This window comes from Triticum urartu, chromosome 3 (assembly GCF_003073215.2).
Source record: "Triticum urartu cultivar G1812 chromosome 3, Tu2.1, whole genome shotgun sequence".
In the NCBI taxonomy this organism is placed as follows: Eukaryota; Viridiplantae; Streptophyta; class Magnoliopsida; order Poales; family Poaceae; genus Triticum; species Triticum urartu.
This window is the reverse complement of record NC_053024.1, coordinates 426427123-426435078: the sequence shown is the minus strand read 5'-3', so window position 1 is coordinate 426435078 and position 7956 is coordinate 426427123.

Here is a 7956-nt window from a genome sequence, read left to right as displayed (position 1 = left end):
CATAGGCCTCCGAGGCCGTTGCCCCGAAGACCTCACCGAAGTGCCCCACGCTCCATGTCGCCCGGCCCATGACGCCGTCCTAAGGATGGTGGGGTAGCGCCCTGCTGGGGCCGTGTGCGACGACGCTCGTGCCCGCAGCCATCTGGGGTGGTGCGGGTGCGATGGGGCGACGCCCGCCGTTGATCGTACTGACGTCGACGAGGCCCCTGGGCGCACTCAAGGGCATGCGGGCGCGGCGAAGCCCGCCGTGGGATCCGGCCGATGCCTGGGTCGTGAGCTGGTAACGGAAGGACGGTGCTCCCGTGGCCGCTGTGTCCAGTAGCTCGGCAACGCATTCCAGCAGTGCATCCTGGCCGTTCTCCATCAACCGACACCGCAGCAGCTCCCGTGCCACCATGAGTGCAACCCGCATATTTGCCTGCTCCCTCCGGGTGTGCGGCGCTGTCGCCGCGGCGTGGCTTGCAGCCCTTGCAGTAGCTCGCACCTATCGTGGCGTAAGGGTGGACGGTGCCTGGCCGCGCCGCCCACGCCCCGCAGCGTGAGGTGGCGCTCGTGCCGCATGGAGCACGGGGTTGAGGTCTTCCTGGGCAGGCGGCGCCGCCCGGGCTGGCCAGGCTGCCTAGCGGTCGGCGTTTTTCCTTGAGTCGTCGGACAACGGAACCGCGGAGCGTCGGTGACTCGACTAGCGGGAAGAGGCTTCGGCAGACCCCCTACTTGACGCGCCAAATGTCAGATTTAGGGTTCCGGCAAAACCCTTAAGGTTCGAACACTAGGGTGCGCGCGAAGATCTCCCCCTACCAACTCACGACCTCAACCTCGCCACGATCTCAAAGGAAAGCTCGACGAACTCGCAACACAAGGGACACAAGATTAATACTGGTTTGGGCCACCGTTGTGGTGTAACACCCTACTCCAGTGTGGTGTGGTGGATTGCCTCTTGGGCTGATGATGAATAGTACAAGGGGAAGAACAGGCTCCTGAGGGTGAGGTGTTCTTGTGCTTGGTGAGTGTGAGGCTAAGGATGGAATGGCTCTGATCCAAGATGAAGTCCCCCCTAGCTATGGTGATGACTAGTCCTATTTATAGAGGCCCTAGTCCTGTTCCCAAATATTGAGCGGGAAGGGAGCCAACAACGGCCAATTTGAAAGGGGACGGCTAGTGCAAGTTATCCTCACAAAAGCAGTCTTCGCCTGCCAAATGCTCTGGTGATGACGCTGCCTTGGGTTCCATGGTGACCTCCGTCTTGCCGTCCTGCTGGTCCTGGTCTCGTTGCACCGATATGGAAACCTTTGCTTGATGTGCTGGTGTCGTGGTTCTAAGTCTGACAGTAGAATGGGGGGTAGTAATGTAGAGGCAAGATCCTAGCTATGGAGGAGTTGTACACACGAGGTTTATGAGTTCAGGCCCTTCTCGGAGGAAGTAACTGCCCTACGTCTTGGAGCACGGAGGCGGTCGACTGGATTATATGCGTGTGTGTGATACAGGGGGTGCGAACCCCTGTCCCTGAGGAGGGGGTGGCTTATATAGAGTTAGCCAGACCCCTCCCGCCCTCAGTTACAAAGGGTTTAAGGTACATAAAGATGGGGACATTATTGGTAACGCCTGTAATAAAAGTACATAATGACCATTAAGGCTATGACTTAAATCCCGACCGTTGCAGAGTGGAGTGGCTCTAGATCTTCTAGTAGTCGAGTGGTTGTCCGTTCGGTCGAGTGGATGATGATTTTTCTTCAACTGCTTCTGGTTCTTTTAGGGATGTCCTTGGGGAGGGTATCTTGGACAGATCCATGACCCTACCCTAGGTACATGGCTTCATCATTAGCCCTCGAATGGATCAGGCTTTGAGTGAGGAAGGAGTTGAGAATGCTTCCGACTCATTTTTCGTTGTTATGAATATATCTTGTTCGGGATCAATGAACTGAGGTGATGACACCAACTTCTTTTTCAGTCGCCTTCATCCATTCTTAATTTTTTTGTCGAGTGAACTTTTGCTGAAAAGCTTTGAGTGATGATGCGGAGGATGTCTTCCATCTGAGAAGTTGTTCTGCTGTCCGCGGATTTCGCGGTATTCGAATTTTGGGAAGCGCGCCGGGCGGGGGAGGCCGTGGTAATCGAGATGGATTAGGCAGGTCGCCTCGATCCCCGTGCCACCTTTTTAGCCATGTATCGCGCGCGTGACTATTGCAGAATTTGATGAGATCGTCCGGGCCTACAAGTCAGTCACTCGGAAGTATCCTTATAAAAGGCACTGGACCGGGCCTTTGAACAGTGTGCCCTCATTCTCCTTCTTCTTCCTCAGATCTCTCCGCTACCTCTACTTCCGCTCTCGGCGTCGTAGCCCCCCTCAGACTTGATTCACTGCCATGGGGAAGGAGAAGACAGTGGCGCTGGAGCGCGCAAAGAAGGCGACGACGAAGGCAAAAGGGAAGCGGACCAACCGAGGTGGATCCTCGTCGAGGTCCGGCCTGCCGCCGGGCTGGATCTAGGGTGATTGGATCAGCTCGATGATTAGCCAGGATGACCTCGACGATCTGGTGGAGGGGCGCTGATCCCCCACGAGTCGACGCGGCTCCCGGGGAACGAGACCGAGCCGCAGCCGCGGGAGGGTGAGTGCATTCTCCTCGCCACTCACGTCGACCGTGGGTTTTCTTTGCCCCCCCACCCTTTCTTTCGTGGTTTTTTGAATTTCTTCGGGGCTCAACTCCACCACTTTACTCCAAACACTATCGTGTACCTTGTTGCCTTCGTGTCGATGTGCGAAAATTTCCTGGGCTGTCGACCGCACTGGGGTCTCTTCAAGCACATATTCACCTGCCGCTCCCAGTCGGTCAAGAAAGCCAACCCGAGTGACGAGAGGACGCACGTGATTCAGATGTGCGGGGGCCTTGGAATCCAAATGAGGAATAAGAGCACCTTCCCAGCTATGATCCTTCCTGACTCGGTCCGGGGCTGGCAGTCGACCTGGTTTTACTGTAAGGACCAGCCGACCCCGGGTCAGTCGACTGGACTTCCCCCCTCTTCCTTGGCTTGAGTGGAGAAGCCCTCCTCCTTGAGGGTGGTCCCGGAAGAGAAGGCGCAGGTGAAGGCGTTGGTCGAGCGGGTCATCCAACTCGTCCATAGCGGGGTGACTGGAATGGACCTACTGGAGGTCTTTCTCAGTCGACGCATCCAACCACTTCAAGCTCGTGATCATTCGATGTGGATGTACTCGGGACTCAAGGACTCCACTCGGATTCACCCGGAGGACGTTAGTGAAGACACGGTGGGGAAGTGGCTGAAAGGAATCACCAGCAACAAAGATAATCCCCGGGGGTCTAGGAGGGTGATTCCATTCGACCATTTACGCCAGCCGGAACAGGTATGATTCTGCTTTGTCAAGTATCTTCTCGATTCACTGTGTAACACCTTGTTGATGGTCAACTGTATTTCTTTTGTTCATTGTCTTTTCAGGCTCTTATTGATATGTACTCGATGCCCAACGGAGTGCAGGAGCAAGACGTCGAGGAAGGGGCGAGCAGGGGCGAGAGTGGTGAGTGGCACTCGGATGCGCAGGAGGAGGACTCGAGTGACGACTCGAGTGACGACGAGGAGGTCGACTCGCCTCCTCGCAGAGAGAGAAGATCCAAGCATGCTCAAGACCCGGCGAGCACCCCGGTCCTGGTGGCTGCACCAACTAGGCCATCTTCGAAGCGCCCTCGGACATCTTTGCCAGCGCTGACTAAGAAGATATTGAAACAGCCCAAGATTGTGCCGCCTCCTGCTCCAAAAGCATCGAAAGCTACCTCCTCTAAACCACCGAAGGCTTTGCCCCGGATCAAAGTGACCGTCCCCACCATCTCCGGGTAATCATCTGATCTGTTCTTTTGGCCGGCTCGAGCAACAGAACGTAACCGACTGAATGTTGACATTTGCAGTGCTGCTACATCTGGAACTTCTTCCTACCAATATCGAGATGAGGAGATGGAAGACGCGGTTACCTCCAACCTAGGTAAAAACTCTTACGATCTTGTTCTTGATTACTTGGTCGGTTAAATTCTAGCGATTCACTTGGGGTCGACTGATTTCTCTGCAGCTCCACCCAACGTCATCGATCTTCCAGATGATGATGAAGACGTGCCCCCTAGGCCCAGAAAGAACAAAAAAGTAGCAACTGGCAAGACGTCTCAGCAGGGACCGACGACCACACCAACCGCCTGGCAATCTGAAGACGCGGGCGGGGCCTCTGTAACTTTTGCTATACCATTGTCGAGTGAGCGCCCTGCACCGTCGATTGAACCGGTGTTCCCTTCAGTCGTCCAGCCTCACACTTCGGAGCTCCAAGCTGCCGCACCTGGGTCGTCTACCCCCTTCTGCACCAACTACCATGTTCCGGAAAACCAGTCGGACGCGGCTGCGGAAGCCATCCGTCAGGCTAACGTGATGATGGAGCGGATGAAGACGGTGCACGAGCATAGCCAGGCTCCTTACGATGCCAGCGCTACTCTCCGGGCCAATGTCCAGGTAAGCAAACTTCCGACTGACCTTGTTCTATTAGGATATGCTACCCGAAATATTTTCTTCCATACAATCTCTTATTGTTTGTGTCGAATCTGTACACCCACTAGGTATTTTGTTGTCTTTGGTATTTGCGCTCTTCCACTCGGTCTGGGCGAGTAGGATCTGAACCGGTGGGGGCACTCTAAGTGCGCCCACTGGGCGTAGTCCCAGAGACAGCAGTCAACTACGGGCAATCGACTGGGGTCTGAGTTCTTTTTTCTTTCTTTTCTTCCACTCGACCTGGGCGGACCGGTCAAATGAGATCTGAACCAGTGGGGGCACATCAAGTGCACCCACTGGGTGTAGTCCCCGAGACCGCAGTCGACTGCTGGCAGTTGGCCGGGGTCTGAATAGTTCTTTTCTCTTCTTTTTGTTTTTTTACTCAACCCGGGCGGACCGGTCGAGTTGGGTCTGAATCAGTGGGGGCACGCCAAGTGCACCCGCTGGGTGTAGTCCCCAAGACCACAATCGACTGCGGGCAGTCGGCTGGGGTCTGAGTAAATAACCTTTGATCTTGTCGATTGACACATCTTTTACCTCCTGCAGAAATCTTGTACTCTCATTTCCAAGTTTGCTAAACTTGAGGAGAAGCAGAGGCAACTCAACCTCGACTTGGAGCTGGCCCAACAGAATTTGAAGAAAGCTCAAGATCAAGCTGCTGGTATGGAAGGTAACTGCCTGTCGACTGTTCACATCGATCGTCTTTTAAGATATTTCTTCGATCTCTTGTTTGATCTGATTGCTTCTTTTGCAGAGAAAATGAAGGTGCCTCTGGAGAAGAAGGACTTGGACCTTGCAGGTGCGCAGAAGGAAGCCCAAGATAAGACTGTCCTTGTAGACCAGAAGCTGGCTTCAGTCAGAGCGTTGGAAGGGGAGGTGAACCAGCTGAAGTCCTGTCTCAATGAGTCTAACCGAGAAGTGAGTCGTCTGAAGAAGGATAAAATTGCCCTAAATGAGAAGTTGGAGTCTGCGGTCCGCAAGAGAAATGACACGGAAGCCTATCTGAGAACACTTGCTAAGAAGCTCTATCTTATGCTGGAAGGTACTCCTTTTAAACCGACTGTTTTGTTGCTTGTACGTTAATCTTGTCCAGTCGACTCACTAACTCTTTGACTGCAGAATTCTGCCAAAACTTTGACGAATAAACCGGAAGGATCGAGACGGGTCTGGACCCTATCGCTTCTCCAGTTTGCGACGATACTGCCATGAACGTGCTCCGACTGGAGTCCCGTGTCGCCAGCGTCACAAGTTACCTCGCGTGTCTGAAGGTGGCAGTTTCATGAATCTGTCGGGTTTCGGGTTCCGACAGACCCTTGAGGTTCGAACACTGGGGTGCGCGCAGAGATCTCTCCCCTACCGATCTACGTCCGATCCTCTCATGCGAACTAAGATGAAAATGATGAACAAGACAAGAGACATGAGGTTTATACTGGTTTGGGCCACCGTTGTGGTGTAATACCCTACTCCAGTGTGTGGTGTGGTGGATTGCCTCTAGGGATGATGATGGACAGTACAAGGGAAGAACAGCCTTGCCAGAGGTGTTCTTGAGCTGGTGCAATGAACTGCTAGGGTGAGTTCAGTCGCCTCTTCCTCTCTCTCTGCTATGGTTCTACCAGATTTCCAACCGTCCCCTCCTTCCATGGTGGCTAGCTCTATTTATAGAGGCCCTGGGCCTCTCCCCAAATAATGAGCGGGAAGGGCGCCAACAATTGGCCATTTAGAAGGGGAACATCTAGTACAAGTTATCCTAACCAAAGGTGGTCTTCGCCTGCCAAAAGCACTGGCGATGACGCCATCTTGGGCTCCATGGTGACCTCTGTCCTGCCGTCCAGCTGGTCTTGGTCTCGTTGCACCGGAATGGTAACCTTTGCCTGATGCCTTGGCCTGTGCTTGCCCCCTTTGCACCAAAGGGGAAACAAGGACACTGCGCAGGCCGGCGCCCGCCTGGTCTCGATCGTCATGGCTTGCGTCATGGGTTCCTCGCGAGGTACCCTTGCATTGATCTCTCCGCCTCCTCGCGAGCCTGCCTGATGAGGCTGCCTCTGAGGAAGCTTCCTATCGTCCGCCCCGCGAGGCTTGGCCCCTCATGAGGGTCTTGAGCTTGAGCTGATGAAGATGGGCCGCGCTGGGCCCCCGCTTGAGCCACGCCGCAGGCCGCAGGCAGGCAAGTCTGGGGACCCCCATTCCCAGAACGCCGACAGTAGCCCCCGGGCCGAAGGCGTGCGCGGGCTTGGCTTAGCAGAGAAGCGAAGGGGCAAGCACGACGCGCCGCAGGCCCTAACAGCCTGCGGCCTTGGGCGCCACGTGGCGATTGATTGGACATGGGTGACTACGCTTCCCCATGACGCCTCGACGACCGCATGACTTGATAAGTCCCTGCATGCAGAGAAACCGGTCATGATTACCTACGATCGTGGTGCACGGCTGTTGGCCTCCTCCGGCTATAAGTACGGGGCTGGGCGACCCCCTTCGGCCCGTCCCTCCTTGCTGCTCCTTTCGTTCTTCTCGATTACTCGTCCCTCCCATGGCTCCAAAGAGATTCTCGGCCGCGGAGAAAGGAAAGGCCCCCAGGTTGGGCCTGACTCCCCTTGGCCAAGCGCGGCCGAGGCCGCCCTCGCAAGTATACCACGATCCCCGCGGTGGCCACCCGCGGCCATGGAGGCAGTTCTCGGCACGGTGGTGAGCGCCCGGTTGCCGAAGGGGGGCACACCGTGGGTGTGCGCCCCCTAGGCCACGTTTTCGCTCTGCGGAGGTGCTGCCGGAGTTCATCGTGTGGTCAGCAAACCCATCCAGCACCAAGCTCCAGCTCCCCCGTTTCTTCGTAGATCAACTGCCGGCCAGCGCCCGGTGTGGCTTCTGGCTCCAGGCAGACGGATGCTGCAGCAGGGCCTCCTGGGCGTCGCTGGAGGTCTCTGTTTCTGGGAACGGGGCTCTGACACGCGGCTGGCAAACGTTTGCCCGCACGCGTGGCCTGAGCTGGTGGTGCACCCTGTACTTCAAGTTTGATGGCGACGCCACCCTCTACGTGAGGGTGTTCGGGGAAGACGGTCGTCGTGCTGCATGTTGCCCTGAAGACGACGACCGCGGCCGCCTGCCCAGCCCTGGCCCTGACCAGGATGAAGATGGTGACTGGCGTACAGGCGGTGGTGCTCGGGGTTCGCCGAGCTTCGGCAACCCACTCTCAGGCAGCAGCTCCTCCAGCGGTGGCCGCGACCAGCCTCCTCGCCGTCGCGCCCGCTTGGGTGAAGGTAGCGGGTCAGCCCGCCGTCGCGCCCTGGTGAAGCGAGAGGAGGGATCCTCCTGAGCCCCAGGAGCAGCTCGAGCCTTCGCTGTGGGTTGGCGCAGGACGAATCGCGCCCGTTTTGTTTCCTTTCTTATCCTGCGCAACAATATTAAGTAATGTAGGGCCCCGCGGGGGCG